We start from the raw sequence: 19,965 nt of genomic DNA on the forward strand, positions 1-19,965 counted from the left end.
GCTCAGGGAAACTTTCTTAAATTCTTTCATACTTGATTTCATCCAATTTCTAACATTTCCATCTTACCCTTGTAATCTAAACTCTGCTTCTTAGGGTTCATAACACCACAAAAGACTCATTGGGGCAGGAGCCCTCTTGATCTTCCCTTACCCAAGTTGTATCTTTTCAAAGAAAGCTTGAAACAAATCTGACTTCCCCCTTGGCCTAAAGTCCTTCCAGTCTGTTAACATATTAACAGACACAATGTGGTCAGTAGATTGTGTATAAATATTGCGGTCATGCCAGACCTTGCACTACTACCTCATCTAATCTGAAAAGATGCTTTGGTATCTAAAACTATCTGCCTCTTTTTGCCACCGGACATTTCACAAATCTTCCCCAAGAGACTTGCTTCCAATGCATATTGCAAACTGCTTCTTTAGAACTAAAAGTTGTAATGTGCATTTGAATAGCCAACACTATCTACTGCCATCTGTCTCAATCCCTTGTGTTTTTTGTCCTTAATGGTGTGTAAAACAGCACCTATAGGTTGTCCTTAACATCCTGTCTAATCCTTCTTGAGATGTCTCCTTGTATTAAGTTTTAGTCCTCCTGCTGACCTGCAGCTCTCCCAGGACCTAAACATACTGGCCTTGTTTTCAGCCCTCAGCATGTTGACTGAAAAGACCCTGTCTGTATCAACCCAGTGCAAATAAACTTAGAGTAGAATTTATTGAGCCACTGGAGCAAGTGCTCTAGTAAACATTACATCTATAGAGTTACCTTAATCAAACTGGCACTTGCAAAAATGAAATCCAATTTATGGGGTTATTTAGATCTAGTAAATGGTCTAATGTGAGGGTATGACTTTCTTTTTCTTAACTCATTTATATTAAAGTGAGGTGCAGAAATAGACAAAACCTCCAGTTATTTAAGAGTTATTTAGCAGTTTCTGGGGACCTCTTACAGATCTGTCTCTTATCCCTGGTTCCAATGTACACCCTTTCTTTTTAAGTTCATCCTATAGCTGCTGCTTATAATGGATTGTTCCTTGAGTCCCTCAAAATATAATTAACATCTATGGGGCTGTAGTCTTGTTTGACCCCATAATTGGTATGGAGAGGCACTTTACATTCTGCATATGGTATAGTTAAAGATTTATAAGCTGACCCTGCAATCAACCCAAGGAATATAAAGAGTCTAGGGACCGTTTTCCCTAACGAGCTACAGAGTTGCTCAGCAGGGAGGAGGTAGAGGTCTGTGCCCCTCCTGGGGAACAGGGGTACTAAAATCAGGGGCTGTGCTCAGATTTTAGGATTAGAGTTCAAGAAATCTGTCTTGAACTCAAATCTGAGAAGCCATTAATCTGAGAGGGGTACTTGCTTTGGCAAGTTTAGAAAATCCTGTTGAGTGGTAACCAGACTTGCTGTCCATATCATGCACTGTGCACTGGGAAAATATTTCCCAACACTGATTTGAATACAAAGCAGCTGTTAAAATAGCTACTGTACCACATCACTGCAAATAATGGCTCTTGCTTTCTCAGAGTTAGAGGGGGGAAAAACTGCAAGCCCATTCTATGAAGTGCATGATATGGAACGCGAATATCTTTCCATAATGTTTCTTCAGAGAGAGGATGGCTTTGTGGTAAAAGTGCAGGCTAAGAGAAGCTGTGCCAGACTTGCAGTCACTTTGAGTGTGTTACATAACCTTTCTGCTGCAGTTGCCTCCTCTTTAAAATGGAAATCTATATACTTTATAGGAATGACAAAAGGATTGCTATGCAAATATTTGTGAAGCACTTTGATACCCTAGGATGCAAGGCACTAGAAAAGTCCAAAGTATTATTTCTACCCTAAGTCCTACTTGACGCTCTTGTCTGACAGGAAAACCTTGCAGGGGAAAGGGTAGTGAAAGGCTGAATAGAAAACATGCATATGCTGTAGGAGACACTCTGACTCAGGTCAGAAGACTCGTGTAACAACCCACTATCGAAAATCTGAACTGTTAGGTGGTTGACATGCAAACTGTCACTAAACTTAATTTGCTGTAAACGGGTAAACAAAAACTTATTACTTATCAGTCTCCTCTGATTCCACCAAAATGAAGTTGATTTTGAGATATGAGTGCCCAAAAGGCTGAAACAGTTTTGTTTGTGTATAATTTTGATTATAGCAGCATAAGCCTGACCCTGCAGCAGGGATTTCCTCACACACCCACCCCATGGGGGTGTTTACTCCCCCCTCCCCTGAGTTTTGTGAACTAATTACATGCACTGTTGCCAATTTAGTGATTATTTGGACATTTGAATTGAAATTGAAACATTAATACACACTTTAAAAGCATAACATCTATCTGAAAAAGTATAATAGATTTGAAAAGTATGAACATAAGACTAGCTTCCTTATACAGCTGTTGTTTTTTATGACCATGTCAGAGCATTCGTTTCAGTGATGTTGGCCAACCTAATAATTTCAAATGATGATTTATAAGCAAAGTCTAAATGAGCTCTTCCTGACAGCTAGTGATGGGCTGGGGGGAAAGGCTTCAGGACCAGATTGTATTTACATTCATACCTAATCTACCTAGGTATCCAGCAAATAGAGTTGTGTTGCCCAAGTGATAGATTTTGGCTGGGGTTGGGTTACAAATCACTTGAATGCGGGGGGTAAAGAAATGTTGTTGCATTAAGCCCTTGAAAAACAATGGTTTATAATATAAATGTGAGGTGAACTGTAACTACTGTGTATATCACTACTGCAATAGTTTACTATAGTAGTAAAAATAAAGGAGTTTTAGGCCTCAGACAATAAGACTTAGAGTAATCATAGAATATCAGGGTTGGAAGGGACCTCAGGAGGTCATCTAGTCCAACCCCCTGCTCAAAGCAGGAAAATTTTATATAGGAAAAATTTAGTATTAATTGAAATAATCTGAAACACAATTTCCAGTATACTGTATTCATGTAACCAGCATATCAAGTGTATCTAAATGGTCTAAAGTGAATCATTATTTTAATGTTAGATTTGTGGAGTAAGCTTTTTAGAGGAATTGATTCCAAGGTCAGAAGAGACTATTGTCATCTAGATGGATTTCTTGTCCAGCCAAGGCCATTTAATTTTGACAAAATAATTCCTAGAGCATATCTTTTAGAAAAACATCCAGTCTTGATTTTAAACATTTTGGTGATCGGGAATCCACCACAACCCTTGATAAATTGTTCCAATGTTCAATTACTCTCACTGTTAACCATCTGTATCTTATTTCCTGTCTGAATTTGTCTAGCTTCAACTTTCAACCATTGGATCATGTTATTACCTTTCTCCGCTAGATTGAAGAGCCCACTGTAATATATTTATTCACCATGTAGTTATTTACAGACTGTAATTGGGTCACCCTTTACAAGCAGCTAGTATGCTGAGAGTTTTTTGTGTTTCTTCAAAGCATTGCAACTGAACTGGTGGTTTTAAAATAAATATGTTTTCAGTCTAAAAGAAGGTGGGGAAACCCAAGTAGTTAAGGTTAGGAATCATGCAGTGCAAATGCTAACTGAGTTTGAACAAGGAACATTAAATGGGTTTATATGGGAAACTGATCTGTGAAGTGGTCCCAGAGGAGATTCTTCTGGGTGCTAGTGGCTGCCAGAGTGTTGCAGTTCAACCCTCTGCATTGGGTATGTATTACTTGGAGCAAGAAAGAACTTATTTACTTTGTACAAGTGAATTTGAACCTTGCTTTTGGAGGAAAACTGGGTTCTATACACTAACCAAGTGATAACTTACCCAGACCTAAATCCCCTCTGGGTTCTGTTGCTGTCCCATGCCTTTTGTATGTGAAAGGGAAAATGTGCATCTACCTTGTTGCATGGAATATGCTGACCTGGTTTAAATAACACCTAGTTCTCGGATATACATAGACACGAAAGCAACTTACACAATTTAAAACACAAACAAAAGGATAAAAATCCAAATCAGAAAGGCATGCTCTGGCCCAGAGATCCCTTGGTGCCAACTGGCAGAGAGCACATGGGCTGCCTAGAGTTTTAGAGGGATCCCCTGGGTTGGATAGTTGCATAATAGTTCACCAATGGGTGGCATGTGAGGTCTCTACTGAGAGCCAGTAGCCCACTAGTCATCATAATTGCAAAAAGTATATATGGATAATATTTAAGGGGTTATGTGTATCTACTAAAATTATGTTTTGAAGATCTTGGAGTTAAGGCAAGTCACCAGGAGGTCACATACCTTAGAGATGTTCCTTTCAGGTAGAGAGTAACTGACGCTTATTGTAGAGACATATACTGTGTGGCATACAATTTACATACTGAGCCAGGTGCAAATTCAGAGATTGCAAAATAGACGAGAGAGGAAATCTACAGGAAAAACAAATAGCAGAGGGGTGTCCAGTTTGTGAATAAAGACAAAGGATTGGTTTGATATACCTTAGAGTGCAAAGAGACACACTGTAGCAGGCAAACTGACAGCATGCATGTCTCGTGGAAGAAGGGTCACAGCCAGCCTGGATGTAAAGAGGTGCAAGGATTTTGGATGAGTATTACTCTGCTAGTCACAAGAGTATCTTGTTAATTAAGGCTAGGTTCCAGAAGGTGTGTTATGATTTTATTTTGTATGTAACTCTTTGTTTCCAATATTTCAACTTGCTACTACTTGAATCTCTCTGCTTTGTTAAATTTTGTTTCACTATAAACATATCTAAGTGTTGTGAGTTAAGTGGAGTGGTGATTGGAGGGAAACTGGTAGAGCTGTGGTGTACTGCTTCTTTGGAAGCAGCAGATTGGTGAATACTGTAAGTGTCCAGTGGACCAGGGGTTGGAGACTCTAGTGATGTTGGAGGGCTTGGAGTTTGGAGTGTGCTTGTTGCTAACCTGCAGAATGACAGCAGGGCCTGCAAGGCATAGAGGGAAGTACTTGTGTTCATAGGCGCTGAATCCATGGGTGCTCAGGGGCTGGAGCACCTATGGGAAAAAAAATAGATGCTCAGCACCCACTGGCAACCCCATAGATCAGCTCCTACCCCTCCTCCAAGCCCTCCTGCTGGTGGGCTCCACCAGCTACTACCAGCTGTTTAGTGGCGTGCTGGGGGATGGGGGAGGAGTGGGGACAGGAAGAGGCGGGGGAGGGTGTGGAACAGGGTGGCAAGGTGCAGAACAAAATGGGAAGGGGAGGGGCAGGAAGGGGTAGGGGCTTGGGGGAATGGGTGGAGTGGGGGCAAGGCCTGAGGCAGAGTGGGAGTTGATCACCCCCCAGGAAGTTGATGCCTCTGCTTGTTGCCAGTGGAGTTGAGGCGTTGACCCAGGGCAAGCACAGACGAGAGTTCCTCATGCTAAAAGCAGGTGGTAACGAGGTACCACACAACCCTGTGTACCCTCAAGAAGTGTCACACTTCCCGCATTATAGCAACCCTCTTTATGTTTGAAAATGTATATCCTGGAGTTTGTCAATACCATAACTGGGAGGTAAAATTCCCTTCTGGGGATTTGTTTGATAGATGTATTGGCTACTCTTTCTTAATATTTCTGTATGGAATCTTTGTTACTGAGTTGCCAATGGAGAGGGAGGGGTTCATGTGACCATCTCTCTACTCAGATGTGGTCCACACTGTGAAAAAGTTTGAGAATTCTTGCTTTATATCCCCGGTCACACACACGCACAATGCATCCAGGTGGGGGTTTTTGTTTGGTCTCCTTCCTCTGAAGCATCATAGATGGCCATGGGCATGGGCTAGCCCTGGCTCTGCACCTTCAACACCCTGCCCTTGGCCAGAGGAGCCCTGAGCCAGCCGGAGCTATGGGACCCCCCCCCCCCACGCACACACACCCAAAGGAGCCCTGGGACCCACCCCCTCAGCCAGAGGAGTTCAGAGCCCCAAGACACCCCGCTCCACCCGGAGGAGCCCTGAGCCCCCTTCTGCCCCCGTGGTCGGAGCCCTGAGACACCCCCCCACCCCTCTCAGCTGGAGAAATCCAGAGCCAGCCAAAGCCTAGAGCCTCTCCCCTTCCCTCCCCCCCCTCTGCCCCACACCTGCCCAGAAGAGCCCCCAGCCAGCCGAAGCCCTGAGCTCCCCTGCCCGGAGTCCCAGGCCAGCTGTAGCTGTGCTGTGTCACACCTCCCCTCCCCAGACCTCAAGCCACCCAGAGAAAAGCATGTGTGTCTCTTCTCCAGAAGATGCTTTTGCTATGCCCCATGCAGGTTCTGGGGTGGCAGAGGATTCCCTAGCACATACTGCCTCCTCCGCTGCCCTGGAACCTGCATGGCGCATAATAAATCAAAAACTTCCTCCCAAAGCCCTGCAACCGGGGGTCCAGTGGCCGCGGCAGTGCCATGGGAGACTGAGCCTCCCCATGCCTATTACACCCGCTGCCCATGGCCATGGGATATTGGACAGGGTGGGCCAGTGGTCTGAGATGGTACTGAGAATTCTGTCAGGTGCTTGGCTGGCTGGCTCTTGCTCACGTGGTAACTGATCATATGTTGAGTTGTGAAGGAATTTTGCCCCAGGTCAGATTGTCAGTGATCTTGGGTTGTTGGATTTTTGGCCTATCTCTGCAACATTGGCCGCAGTTATCTGCTGCAATCATCTGGGTATAGCTCACTAAATCAATTCCCTGCTACTGCAGGGGCCTCAGGAATCGAAGCCCCTTGATCCCTGTTCTCTGCCTGTGGCATATAGTACTTTAGTCTCCTGTGCGTTGCAGTACTTTAATCTAATTCCAGGTGTTGGGTTAATGGGGGGAGGGGGGGGCGCTGAGTGTTGGTAGCCTGTGATATCAGGGAGGTCAGACTAGATGATTTTGTGATTGTTCTTGCCTTGAACTTTGACTCTGGGACTCTTCTAAAATGGACAAATAGTGCTAAAAATAAACATTGGGTGTTTGCTCTGTAGGAAGAGATTGTCCTGATAATCATAACTTTGTTTCTTTGGAGGGGGTGGGTTGTGCAGTTGCATTTGGGTGGGTAATATAATTGAATTATTCTAGAGAAGTAGTTGAGCTGCTAATTCATGATTGAAGGACATATTCTGACCTGCCTGCCTTTCAGGGAAATGTGACAGTTTGATTAGTGAGTCTGTAGATATTCCTTCTTGTCATATTTATAAATGAGTATTCCTGAGCCATGGAACCTTTACTAAGGAGTAAACTGTTGGGGGAGGTGCATACCCATCATCTACCCTTGTATGTTCTTGAATCTATGGGTTTGGAAACACTCCACTTTCAAACTCTTTCTCAGCATGTCAAAGTGGATGCAGAACCTCCGTTCTTCTTTTGTATCAGGCAAAGTTAGTGGGAATTGTTATATTTTATTGACTAGTAGTAGTGCTCTCATTGACCCATTGCTGAGTTATTTAACATTTTTTTTTTAGGGCCTTGCCATCCTCTCTCACTTTCAAAGCTCTCTCCTTTTGTTTTATGGGCAGTTTGAGCCTTATTCTTGCCTTCTAATGGCAGACAATCTGGAGAAGCTTCCACTCATGAAAAATACAACATCTGTAACAGTAAGATGTCTGTGACATACACCCACTGCAATTGTTATAAATGTCTGGGTAAAAGGCATTTGCTTTCCTGTGGCTATCTCTAGTACAGACACAACACTTAACCTGTTGGCTCAAAGTTATTTTTGACCAGTGAATCCAAGCTGCCCAAGTCTCTGTCAGCATCAAATATGGAACCAGTTCCTCTGCATCACACTCTGTCAGACTTGAGATAAAGGAAAAAAAGGACTTGACAGATTGGAGCTCTTTGGTCCCCACAAAGGTGCCAAAATCCATGGCTCTGTTTTATCTTGGGGTTTTGTACTGCTGCCTATTACCAGGGCATTTTATTGTCTTTGGTGCTGATGGCATTGAATCCCTGGTCATGGGGCAGAATAGGAGTCCTTGGGTCTTTGTTTTGGAGTTCTAAAGAAGAAAAAATATTTTAGACTTTTTCTAATTCTGTTTCATGTGAAATCAATAGGGTCACACTTATGTAATAGGGGAGTAATGCCATGGCAAATCAGGTCCATAATCAGATATCAGGTTCTGGCAAGAAATGAGTCTTTCTCCTTCCTCCACCTCCTTCAGCTATTTTCATGGACAGCAAGTATGAAATGGGAAAGACAGGTGCAGGGCCCAATGCTGTATTAAATAGAACATCCATGGCTCATCCAGATGCCTATGTAAGGTAATGAGTCATCACAGAACTAGAGCCTGATTAAACCCCATGTGTTGATGAGTCATTCCTGTGCTAGGCTACAGCAAATCCACAAACCAGGAGCTGGTCTGGTGGTTCTAAGGGCAGGTATACAAGCCTCACAGGAGAAACTGCAACTCAGTCTGCTGAATGTCACTTCATAGCTTGGAAATCTCCCTTGCCTGATAGTGGTAACAGAGTCCATAAGCCTTAGCCTGCTCCAGCCTTCCTCTTGCTCCAGCTCTGTTCCTAGTCCTGCTCCAACCTTGCTCTGACTCTGGCCTTGTTTCAGCCCTGCTCTGGACTCCTGATTCTGGTTCCGATTATTAGGCCTGACCATTACCAATACAGTTTCTGACAGCCTAATGCTAATCAATGAACTACCTACAATAAAATCTCACTCTGCCTGATAGCACAGGAAACGGGAGTAAGACAGTGGTAAATCAGACCCAACATTCTTTTCTTGAAAGAAAATAGATGTACAAAGTATCCTGCAATTAACAAAATGGATGACACAACAGAAGAATGTACATCCTGAGAGAACAAATGAGCAACCAGAGCACAGATTCTCTCTCTTGTATAATAAAAGCTGATGAGATTAAGATGCTGATGTGGCAAAACAAAACTAACCCCAAATTCCATTTTCATAGCAAGCACCAAGGAAATAATGAACCACCAGCAAACACGATTACATTTTGTCAGCTTTATTTACCTAAGAGGCATACAATCAAGAAATCAATTGTGTTCTTTATAAAGTTTAGTCAATCAAGAATGAAAATGTGGACTTTTTAAAATCCATTGCATCAGTAGACAAAACAACACATTCCCTTATAATAATAATTAATAATAGAATAACTATATTATTCCTCTCTTTGCATTTTGGTAGAGCCTAGAGGCTACAATCAGGATACAGTCCTGTTGTAGGTGCTGGGCTTGGAAGGAAACTTATCCAAGGGCTTCACAAAGGGACACTGGATCAGAACTCACAAAGGCCATCCTATTAGTAGATGATTTTTGAATGTTCAGATAGCTACGTACAGTTAATACACTTTAGCCGAGATACTGTCCTTGCAGATTTCTCCAAATATAGTGAATAGTGAATTTCTCCAAATCTAGTGAATATAGTGGGATAGTGAAGACACAATGTTAGGCCATCTTCTGGGATCTCCCAATCTTTAAATGGCAAATCTTCAGGGCCATATAATTTAAGTAAATTAAACTATTCAGGGTTTTTATATTATTTTAATACATTTCAGATTATTCCATTAGTTTATATTTTTAACTTTCTTTGTTACTTTTCATAGCTGTGCAAACCAGGTACTCTGTAGTTGATTCTAAATTTCTCATGCATTAGCTTGAAAGAAAGATGAAAGCTGCTAATCATCAGCTTGTGAAATGCACTAATAAAAATGTATTATATAGACAAGTTAAAATGTTTTGATAAAGCTGTTTTGATGCAGGAGCAATTTGCTACATTACAGGGGCGAAGGAAAGGCTCTTGTGCTTTGCTGTGCTATGGAACTGGTATAGTTAATCTTTGGATGGAAGGACAGTCTCCAGAAAGATGTTGGCCCCTTCGGAGGGGAAAGAAATAGAACGTTAAGGATAGCACTGAAGTCTGAGCATGCTCCTCTGTTAATGAACACTTCAGAGATAAGCCTTGTTTCAAGACAACCAGTCAGTTGAACAGTAGTTACACAGTGCTATAACACAATTACTGGTGAAGTGAGCTGTAGCTCACGAAAGCTTATGCTCATATAAATTGGTTAGTCCCTAAGGTGCCACAAGTACTCCTTTTCTTTTTGTGAATACAGACTAACATGGCTGTTACTCTGAAACCTAACAATTACTGGTGTGATTTTCCTTTTTACTACTTCCTCGTTTTATCTATTCCTAACTTGAATTGAATTTTGCTGAATATTTCAAGTTGCTCACTCACCCAAATCTATATTTCATTCTCTGTGTGTGACTACTTTAAAAATGTGTTTGCTGTCTGGTCCAGTCTGTAAACACAGAGTGAGAGAGAGAGGGATTTGGGAAGGGGCATTGGGTCATCTTTCTTATACACAGCCTCACAGCTTACAGTAAGGAGGAGGTGAGTAAAGTTTTAACAAACAAATGATTTTAGACTTTAGATTTCTTATTACACTTGACCATGTGCAGATGTCTGAACCAACATATTTTATTAGGACAGTACCTGAGAACACATTATCAAATGCAGCAAAAACACAGGTTGTTGGGAATGAGGGCCTACAGCTGAGGCTGGGACTAGTTAGCTCAGTGTCCAGGATGACTAATGAACACAGCTGAGCTACAGCAGAACCACCTGATTGGCTGAGGGGAACTAGTAGACCTGCTTTTAAGCTCAGCAGCAGCTACTGCTAATTGCTGGCTAGTGAACACTTACACCTGCTGTTGTTTCTGTGTGCCTTGCCTAGCTCTTGTCCTGCTCTTTTTCTGGTTCCTGACTCTGGCTCTCCACCTTGGCTTGGATCCCTGTTCCTAACTCTGGTGCTGACCACTCACTCTCTGCTTGCTGATATAGGCTAACTGAAAGACTCTATGGACAGTAGCTGCAGAGAGCAAGTGCCCGGCTTGTTCTCAGGAACATAGCTAGTATTCAGTAAGTCTTCTGCATAATAATGTTTTCAGAATATTATACAACACTGACATGTTATTGCTGAGAAGAACGATTTGTTTATCTCAAGAGTCTCACTGTACCAATTCTGATTCATGAAGTTGTAATGTATACTGTCCTTTAGGAGAGTAATTTTATATTGCCCTACAAAACAGAGAGCTGTGCAGGTTGAATGGTGCAAATATGTCCTGTTGACAGCTTTATTTCTGCATGAGGACAGAGCTCTGCAGCATTAACTGATCTACTCTTCCCAGAATTGTATGGTCTGCTAGCTAATGGAAATAGATTCTTATCTCAATGTGTGTATGTAACTTTAATTACTATTAACAGAGAGCTGTCTGTGCACAATGTCCCCTTTTTGTGTCCTCAGTCAATGTGGGCTATTGACAACTTTGAATAAACATGGAGCATTGTTAATTATATGAAATTGACTGCACCTAAGTGTGACATGGTAACCTTTGCAGGCAGTAGACAACTATCTGCAGCTCAATATATGTTTGTTTGGCATCTTATTTTATGACTTTTTGAAAGGATTTAAATGGCTGGTGCCAAGTGGACTTGAACTAGGAAATTCCTTTTCTCTCACCAAATTAAATATCCAGAGCTTTTTGGTAGCGGCCTAAGAAGGAAAGCTGGAGTTCATGTGAAAGGAATTTGGAGTTGGCTCATCCAATTATAAAGAGGATGGAATCACCAATAGTCTCTTAAAAATTGCCTAAAGTATAATATATAAATACACATCTTTCCTGGTTGCTTGGCATGCTGAAAGCATCCAGGCCTGGCTAGTAAATGACCTGTAATGTCCTGGTTTGTTTAGGTTTTCTTTTAGGCCTGGTCCAATGAGCCAGGGTCCATTGTAAGGTTGTGAAAGGTAATACAGGGAGATGTCCTCTTCTTCTCTGCAGTGATTCAGGCATGGGACTTGTCAGTGACATTAGTTTGGAAAATTCAATTCTTATTATGCTATTTTAAGACTACTTATTTAGCTTGTTAAAACAGTCTACATAACCACCACCATTTTCCTCTAAGCCCCATGTTAAGTGACTTTGCTGAGGAATTCTAGGATTCTATAGGGTTTATTTGATTTTGCCTTTCTGTCTGACCACCTACACTTATGTGTTGTGGGCAGCTTGTGACTTTTGAGTGCCTTTAAATGAAAGATTAGTGTGCATGCACAGTGGAACCCTGACCCCCTTGAAACTAATGGCAAAACTCCCACTGACTTCAATGGGGCCAGGATTTCACCCACTGTTTTGGTGGAAAGACTCCTTCCATAAAACTAAACAACCCTTAGTCTTCTCCTTGTTTTCAAGGAGATGAACATGTACGGCCCCATGGGTCTAAAACCTGGCTCTGCGGAGCTCCCAGCTATCTAGCATCTCAATGCTGTCACCAAGCAGCACTGTAACCAACTTGTGCTCCATTGCCCAATACCGGCTGTGGACACAGACCACGAAAAGTCCCACCTCAAGGCATCTGATTAGCTTCCCACCCTATATAAACCCAAGGGGCATTCCAGGAAGTGTCCAGGCAACCGTGTGGATTTCCTGTAGCTGCTATGACCATTCCTGCTTCAACCTTGGCTTGATTTGGACTTCAGATCCTGAAACCTGAGTTGGACTCTGACCCTTGGTCTTGACCCTGGCCTGGAACCTGACTATGAGCACATCCACTGCTCCCAGCCTTTGACCCTGCTCTGATTCTTGGTCCCAACTGCCCTTGTTAGGATGCTGACAGACTAATTGTAAATGTTCAGTAAAATAATCCAGTAACTGAAGAACTAACTGGATGTTTACAAATTAGGTGATCTTGTGTCCATATGAGCTTCACTTTCCCGTTTGGCTAGAAGGATGTGGGAACACACAAAAGGTGATATGTTGGTGTAGATGATGATAATTTGCTTCTGTGTCTAAGACCAGGGACCACAAAGCTTCTGAAAAGCTGTCCAACAAAGAGATGTGCTGACTTATAAACTACCATTGTATTCTTCCTTAAAAATGCCCTTGCTTTTTGTTTCAGTGCAAGTTATACAACTTGAAAGGAGATCCAAACGGATGGCTTGTAATTCTTATGTGCAAAACAGTAAACACTTGAAATGAGTGAACAGGTGGCCTGGCTGATCCCATTGTGATACATAACAAACAGCCATGTGTCTCTTTCTTTCAGAGCACAAACAAAGCCCTTTGCTTTCCCCATGAAGTGTGATTTGTATTCATTCTATCTTCAGTCATTAAATATTTCAATGGTCCTGGTGGAAGTGCTTTTTCATTAGTTTTGACAATGAATCTACTTTCTGGACCTTATTAGATTACACTGCGTATGTACAGTCTCACACTCACTGTAAGGTATCTTTTCCAGCTCTCAAATCACTTTTGTAATGCTTCTTTGCAACCTCTCCAATTTTTCAGCAACATTGTTAAAATGTGGACACCAGAACTGGCTGCAGTCTTCCAGTAATGGTTTAACGAGTGCCATATATCAAAGCCTAGGCCACAGATATTACACTGCTGGATCTACAATCTCTAGAGGACCTACCCTTGTAATAACAAATATTATTGATTAAATGCTGTCAATGCTGCAGAAAACATGGTCCCTGCCCCAACTGGCTTCTAATGAAAGCTCAATCACCATGTATACAAACTAAGCATAGTTCCCCCTGTCTTCTGGCAAGTGACCAATACACTTATTCTGGCAATGTTTGGCCAGATGGCTTCTCCATTAAGAAGCACTGATCAAATATTAATAAATTACAGTTATTGTAACACTATTAAATACCACCATTTGTGCTGATGCTGAAGTCCAATGCTGGTTTTAAAACATTCTTTAGTGCATTTCTTCACATTTCAGGATTGATCGGGGCTTGATTTCAGGCTGCTGTCTACTTAAATTGTAAATTTCAGGTTTCAGTGGCAGTTGCTGTGTATTTAGCTTTCTGTTCAGTTCTAAATACAGTGAAGGCAAATGACCAATTGTTCAGTCTGTTCACTTCATGTAGGATAAGAAATAAGGGGGCTTATTCTGCAGCAAGGGAAATTGAGGTTAGATATTAGAAAGCCCTTTCTAACTACAGGGGTAGTTAAACTCTGGAATAGGCTTCCACTAGAGGCTGTGGAATCCACATCACGGGAGGTTTAAGAACAGGTTAGTCAAACACCTGTCAGGAATGGTCTATGTTTACTTGGTCCTGCCTGGCCGCTGGACTAGATGACTTTTTGAGGTCCCTTCCAGCCCTATGTTTCTATGATGCAGTGATTCTGCTGGGATAAAGCAGTTCTTTAGGTAGCAATATTGCACATTATGCTATTTCCATTACACTAAATCTTACAGAGGTTTCCTTTTGCCCTACGCTCCAATTTAACACTTGATTAAAACAGGATTGAAGGAAGAAGGTGGCATCATGCAGGAGTGTGGCACACCAGAAGAGCCTCTTGAGCCGTCCAGGAGAACCAGAGACTCTTGACATTTTCATGTATTTAGATGGTGGTAATTTTGTATCAAAGTTATTTACCCAGCGACTCAAATGAGGTCTGATTTCCAGCATGATCTTGTTTTTGGGGTCTCTAGGTGGGTTGAGGGAGGCACAACGAGGGTAACTTACTTAGTTGCTAATTTGCTCATAGGAGCTGAGGGTGCCCAGTGCTCTTTGGAAGCATGTTACCCATTGCAGCATTGATTCACTCCAGCTTTCAATCAATGAACTTCCTGGGTCCTGCCCCTTTGCTGTCAGCACAAAACCATCCTATTAATTTAGCAAATGTGTAATACTGATTTATTTGAAGCCATCAAAGACATTAGCAATAGTTTTATTTGATTAAATACTTACCACAGGGATAAGAATGTAAATATCCCCCCTTTGCTTAAGAAACAATAGGGGTCTCTCTTTCTTCTGTTGTAGTTAATGTTAACTTTCTTTCTGTCTGCAGGCAGTGTGGTGCTCCAATATCTAAAGTAGAAGACATTACTTCAGTAGCAAATACCCTTTGAACAATGACAAAATTATCATTGGCTTTAGTATTCAGAGATTTATTCTGCATGCCTTTCTCTCTTGCTTATTTAAAAGCACACAAGTTTGTGTACTCTAAAAGTACTCTAGAAAGATGGTCTAAAAGATGGTCATTGACATCGTCTTTCTTAGGACAGGTACAGCACAGACAGTGGCATTGCACAGTTCCTCATCAGTGGGCCTCAACTTGGATCTGGTGACACCAGGGAATGAAATGGCATCACCTGTTTTCATGCCCTTTCAGTCCTGCACTTTGTTTTGCTGAGATGATGTGACAGTCTGTACCCCTATGTTCATCCCTTTCCAGGATTATGATTGTTGTACAAAGTATCATTTGAAAACTCCTAATTTGCTGATCATTATTATCCTGGTAAAATGTGTGTGGCAACATTGTAAAGTTATCGATTCTACTATTTAAGACATGTTCCAAGTCTGGGAAAGCAGCCTCAAACAGATCCCCAGACACAAAAGGCTAGCCAATGCTTCAGCCAGGATCAACAAGGTTGTCATAAATATAAAGGGAAGGGTAAACCCCTTTAAAATCCCTCCTGGCCAGAGGAAAAATCCTCTCACCTGTAAAGGGTTAAGAAGCTAAAGGTAACCTCTCTGGCACCTGACCAAAATGACCAATGAGGAGACAAGATATTTTCAAAAGCTGGGAGGAGGGAGAAAAACAAAGGGTCTGTGTCTGTCTGTATGATGCTTTTGCTGGGGATAGAACAGGAATGGAGTCTTAGAACTTAGTAAGTAATCTAGCTAGGTATGTGTTAGATTATGATTTCTTTAAATGGCTGAGAAAATAGTTGTGCTGAATAGAATGACTATTTCTGCCTGTGTGTCTTTTTTGTAACTTAAGGTTTTGCCTAAAGGGATTCTCTATGTTTTGAATCTAATTACCCTGTAAGGTATTCACCATCCTGATTTTACAGAGGTGATTCTTTTTTTACTTCTATTAAAAGCCTTCTTGTAAGGAAACTGAATGCTTTTTCATTGTTCTAAGATCCAAGGGTTTGGGTCTATGGTCACCTATGCAAATTGTTGAGGATTTTTACCAAACCTTCCCCAGGAAGTGGGGTGCAAGGGTTGGGAGGATTTTGGGGGGGAAAGACATGTCCAAACTACGTTTTTCAGGAACCCAGATAAAGTTTGGTGGTGGCAGTGGAAATCCAAGGGCAAAGGGTAAAAATAATTTGTACCTTGGGGAAGTTTTAACCTAAGCTGGTAAAAGTAAGCTTAGGAGGTTTTCATGCAGGTCCCCACATCTGTACCCTAGAGTTCAGAGTGGGGAAGGAACCTTGACAAAGGTCAAATGGACCATCACTTGATTAAGTGGTCATTCTTTGTCAGGAAAGAGGAGGTGGGCATGAATAACAAAAGGAACAGCTGGGAATTTCTGTCAACACAAACATTTCTCCTGAACTCAGCTGGAGATGATTCTCAAAGAAGACAAATGCTATAGAAAGTTTTGGGGTGTTTTCTCTTCTATCTTTCTCCTTCCTCTCTATTCACAGCATCAACAACACTTGAAGAACAAAGGAAACAGCATTGGACTGGGAGGGGGATTCTGACTGAAAAGTTCAGCCAGTAAGACTAAGACATTGTTGTAGCAACCAGACAGGGTACTAACAAACTTCAACAGGACTTTATTTTTAAAGTGGAAACCTCTTTACCAAGCTGCTGCTGCACCCTTGGTAGCTCTCACTCAGCCTTCTCAACTCCTCCACCTCCTTCCTGTTTCCTGTCCTTTCAGACTCCCAACAGCCAATGCTCCCAGTCCTAATAATTTTAAGCAGCATTGAAACACCACAGACATGTGGCATGAGACTTTTGCTTTGAATCCACTTCATTTGTTAAGTTAGGTATTAGCTGCGTTTTACTTTTATATTCTTGTAACTGGATCTGACTTGTATGCCTCATCACTTAAATCTGTTTTTTTTCTGTATTTAACAAATTTGTTTTTATCTAAACCACAGTGTTTGATTGAAGTATTTGAGATAACAAGACTTGTGTGTATTATTTTTCTATCAATAAAATGACACTTTATATGCTCTTGTATTCTCTGGAAGAAGAGAGCAGGGCTGTACAAAATGTTCATTTCTGGGGGAAAGTCTAGGATGGGAAATTTGCTGGTGTTCCTCTGCAGTGTAATTCAAAAGTGGCTGGCCATAGCACTCATACAATATAGCTGGGAGTAACTTACATGCTGGAGGCTGTGAGAGCAGGATCAGAAGTAGTTGCTCTCACAACGAAGCAGTGCAAAAGGCATGCCACATTGGAGAATTGAGGGGACACAGCTGTCCATCAGTCCAGATTGTACCCTGGGTAATGTCACAGGTGGCCAATAAGGGTGTCAGCTGCGGTGGTGGTGGTTTGGTGATAAGACTCCTTTACATTAGAGGCTGAACTGAAGTTACCAACTCATGTCACAAAGACACTGAAGAGCTGGTAGAAGGTAAGAAAGTTTAGTTATTACTGATGTGAGCTAAGGTTGACCCAGATTTGAAAGGCTCCATTTTACCAATCCAGTCCTCCTCCTTTACCATGCCAGGTAACATTTTCAAAAGTGCCTGAAGACCTAGATGCCTAAGTCTTATTTTCCTTTCAATTGGATGTAGGCTCCTAAATCACATAGGGGCAGATTTTACACACTATGCATAATCTTGATGTGACTCATTTAGTGATTACCAATTCTTTGGGCTCCTCCCCCTCATGCCTGAGTGTGTGTTTTGTTTTGTAATCTGCCTCCATTAAAAATATATTTATTAACCAAGTTTAATGTCTAAAATATAAGTCTGGAATTCAGCTAAACCCTGTTCAGGGAAATTTGACTTCAGATTATTGAGACTAAAACATGATCTGCTAATGGAAGATGGGGTGTGGCACATCAGTCACTAACATTTCAAGGCAGGTCATGGGATTTTCAGAGCAGTGTCAGAATCAACTGGTAACATTTCCCCATGGTGAAATCAAATTGTAATTTTCTTGGACGCCTATTGATTCACTAAATGTCATGCTAGTAATTTTGATTATGGTGGTAATTTAAAATGTCTTGTTTTGAAATAATTGTATAAACATACTTACTCAGGACTGTATATGGTTCCTGTGAAATCCACTGCTGGGGAAAAGCAAGTGGTGTCCTAACAAGAACTCTGTTCCTTTCACTCCAGGGCTAAGTAATTCTTCTATGTCTTGGTGTATATGTCTGCATATTAATATATTGCCTTCAACATCTACTCCTGGGGGAGTTCTGTGCAGGTGCAGAATTCATATCTTCCCCTCTCCCCACAGAAAATGCATTCTGCTGGGGAGGCACTGCAATTACAACTTTTGCCCACTAGGGGCTGAAGTGGTCACAGAAGAGAGGGCAGCTGGCTCATGGGCCAAAACAGCCAGCCACGAAGAGGAAAGGCTGTCTTCCTCACAGCGCCCTGCCTGTGGGGCCAGGTGAGGAGGCACAGGATATGGGGGAGAGGAAGGGACACGGACAGCAGTGCACATAGGGCTATGGGAGCGGGGTGGGGAGATATGATAAAGGTCTATAAAATTGTTGTAGAGAAAGTAAATAAGGAAACGTTATTTACTCCTTCTCATAACACAAGTGTGAGGGGTCACCAATGAAATTAATAGGCAGCAGGTTTAAAACAAACAAAAGGAAGTATTTCTTTGCACTATGCATAGTCAATCCAGAACTTTTTGCCAGCAGATGTTCTGAAGGCCAAGAGTATAACTGGGTTCAATAAAGAACTAGATAAGTTCATGGAGGATAGCTCCATCAATGGGTATTAGCCAGGATGGGCAGGGATTCAAAACCATGCTCTGAAGTGTTCCTAGCCTTTGTTTGCCAGAAGCTGAGAATGGGCAACAGGGGATGGATCATTTGATGATTACTTGTTCTCTTCATTCCCTCTGAAGTACCTGCCATTGGCCACCTCCCTGAGTGGCATAGAGTCAAGGCTGATGTAGTCAGGTTGACACAATGTCAGTGTAGACACTGTGTTCATTAAATCGACTGCTACTGGCCTCCAGGAGCTGCCTCACACTGACTGCTCTAGTCACTGTTGTGAACGCTGCTGCCCAGGGGCTAGGTGGACAGGGAGTTGCCCCTTCCCTTTAAAGCCCTGCGGATTTTTGAAATTCCTTTTTCTGGTTGCCCGGCGTAGCAACCGTTCCTTGTAATTCTGTTGTGTGCAGCTGACCATGCTGCCTCCATTATGAAGACTCACTCCTGCCTGGACTACATGGGTGATATTAAATCTCCTGGGTCTGTGGGGAGAAGAGGCTGTGCAGGGACAGAAAGGTTGACATCTACAGGCAGATTGCTTAGGGTGAGGAGAAGAAGGGCTACAAGATGGACCAGCAGCAATGCCATGTGACAGCCAAAAGGCAAGGTGCGGAGCCGTAGGCCTGCCACTTTTACCAAGAGCTGTATGCCATCCTCAGCAGAGATGCCCACCCCTCAGGAGCATTGTGGATACTCAAGAGCCAGAGTCCCCGCTGTGAACAGCGAGAAGAAGGTGGTGGAGGAGGAGTATGGAGGACAGGCAACTGGGGGATTCAGCGACACAGCAAGCCAGGACATGTTCTTGACTCCCCCACAGTCCAGCCTGTCCGTACAGTTGAGCATACATAAGCCTGATGCAGGGGAAGGAATCTCTGGTAAGTATGCAGTTTGCATTGACATTGCAGAGATAGAGCCCCCAAAGTAGCAGAATACCTCTGTTGATTTACTCTTTTTTTTACTTGTTATAGAAGAGGTAGTGAAACAACCAAGAGAGGTAAAGTTATCTGCTTTTCATTCACCTCTTGAGTTAGGCAGTGGGGGACACACACAGCAGTTTATTTATATGCACCAGGATGTCCCCTGAATCCTCTGTAGAGATCACGATAAAACTTTCATGGAGGTATGCTGCAATCCTCCGCTGAAGGTTTCTGGGGCGGGCTGCCTTGTTTCTTCCTCTGCAGTAGGACACTTTCCCAAATGACTCAGCAGTTACTTCAGCAGACACCACTGCAGCACACAGGCCAGCAGCATACAGGCCTGGGCAGCATCAGGATGCCAGCAGCAGCTGTGCTCTCTCTGCCTCTGTTGGCCTCAGGAGTGAGAGATCAGTGAAAATCACTGCCTGTAGAAAACAGTGCCAGTATTCAGTTCCATT

This window comes from Lepidochelys olivacea, assembly GCF_965140295.1.
Source record: "Lepidochelys olivacea isolate rLepOli2 genome assembly, chromosome: 1".
Lineage (NCBI taxonomy): Eukaryota > Metazoa > Chordata > Testudines > Cheloniidae > Lepidochelys > Lepidochelys olivacea.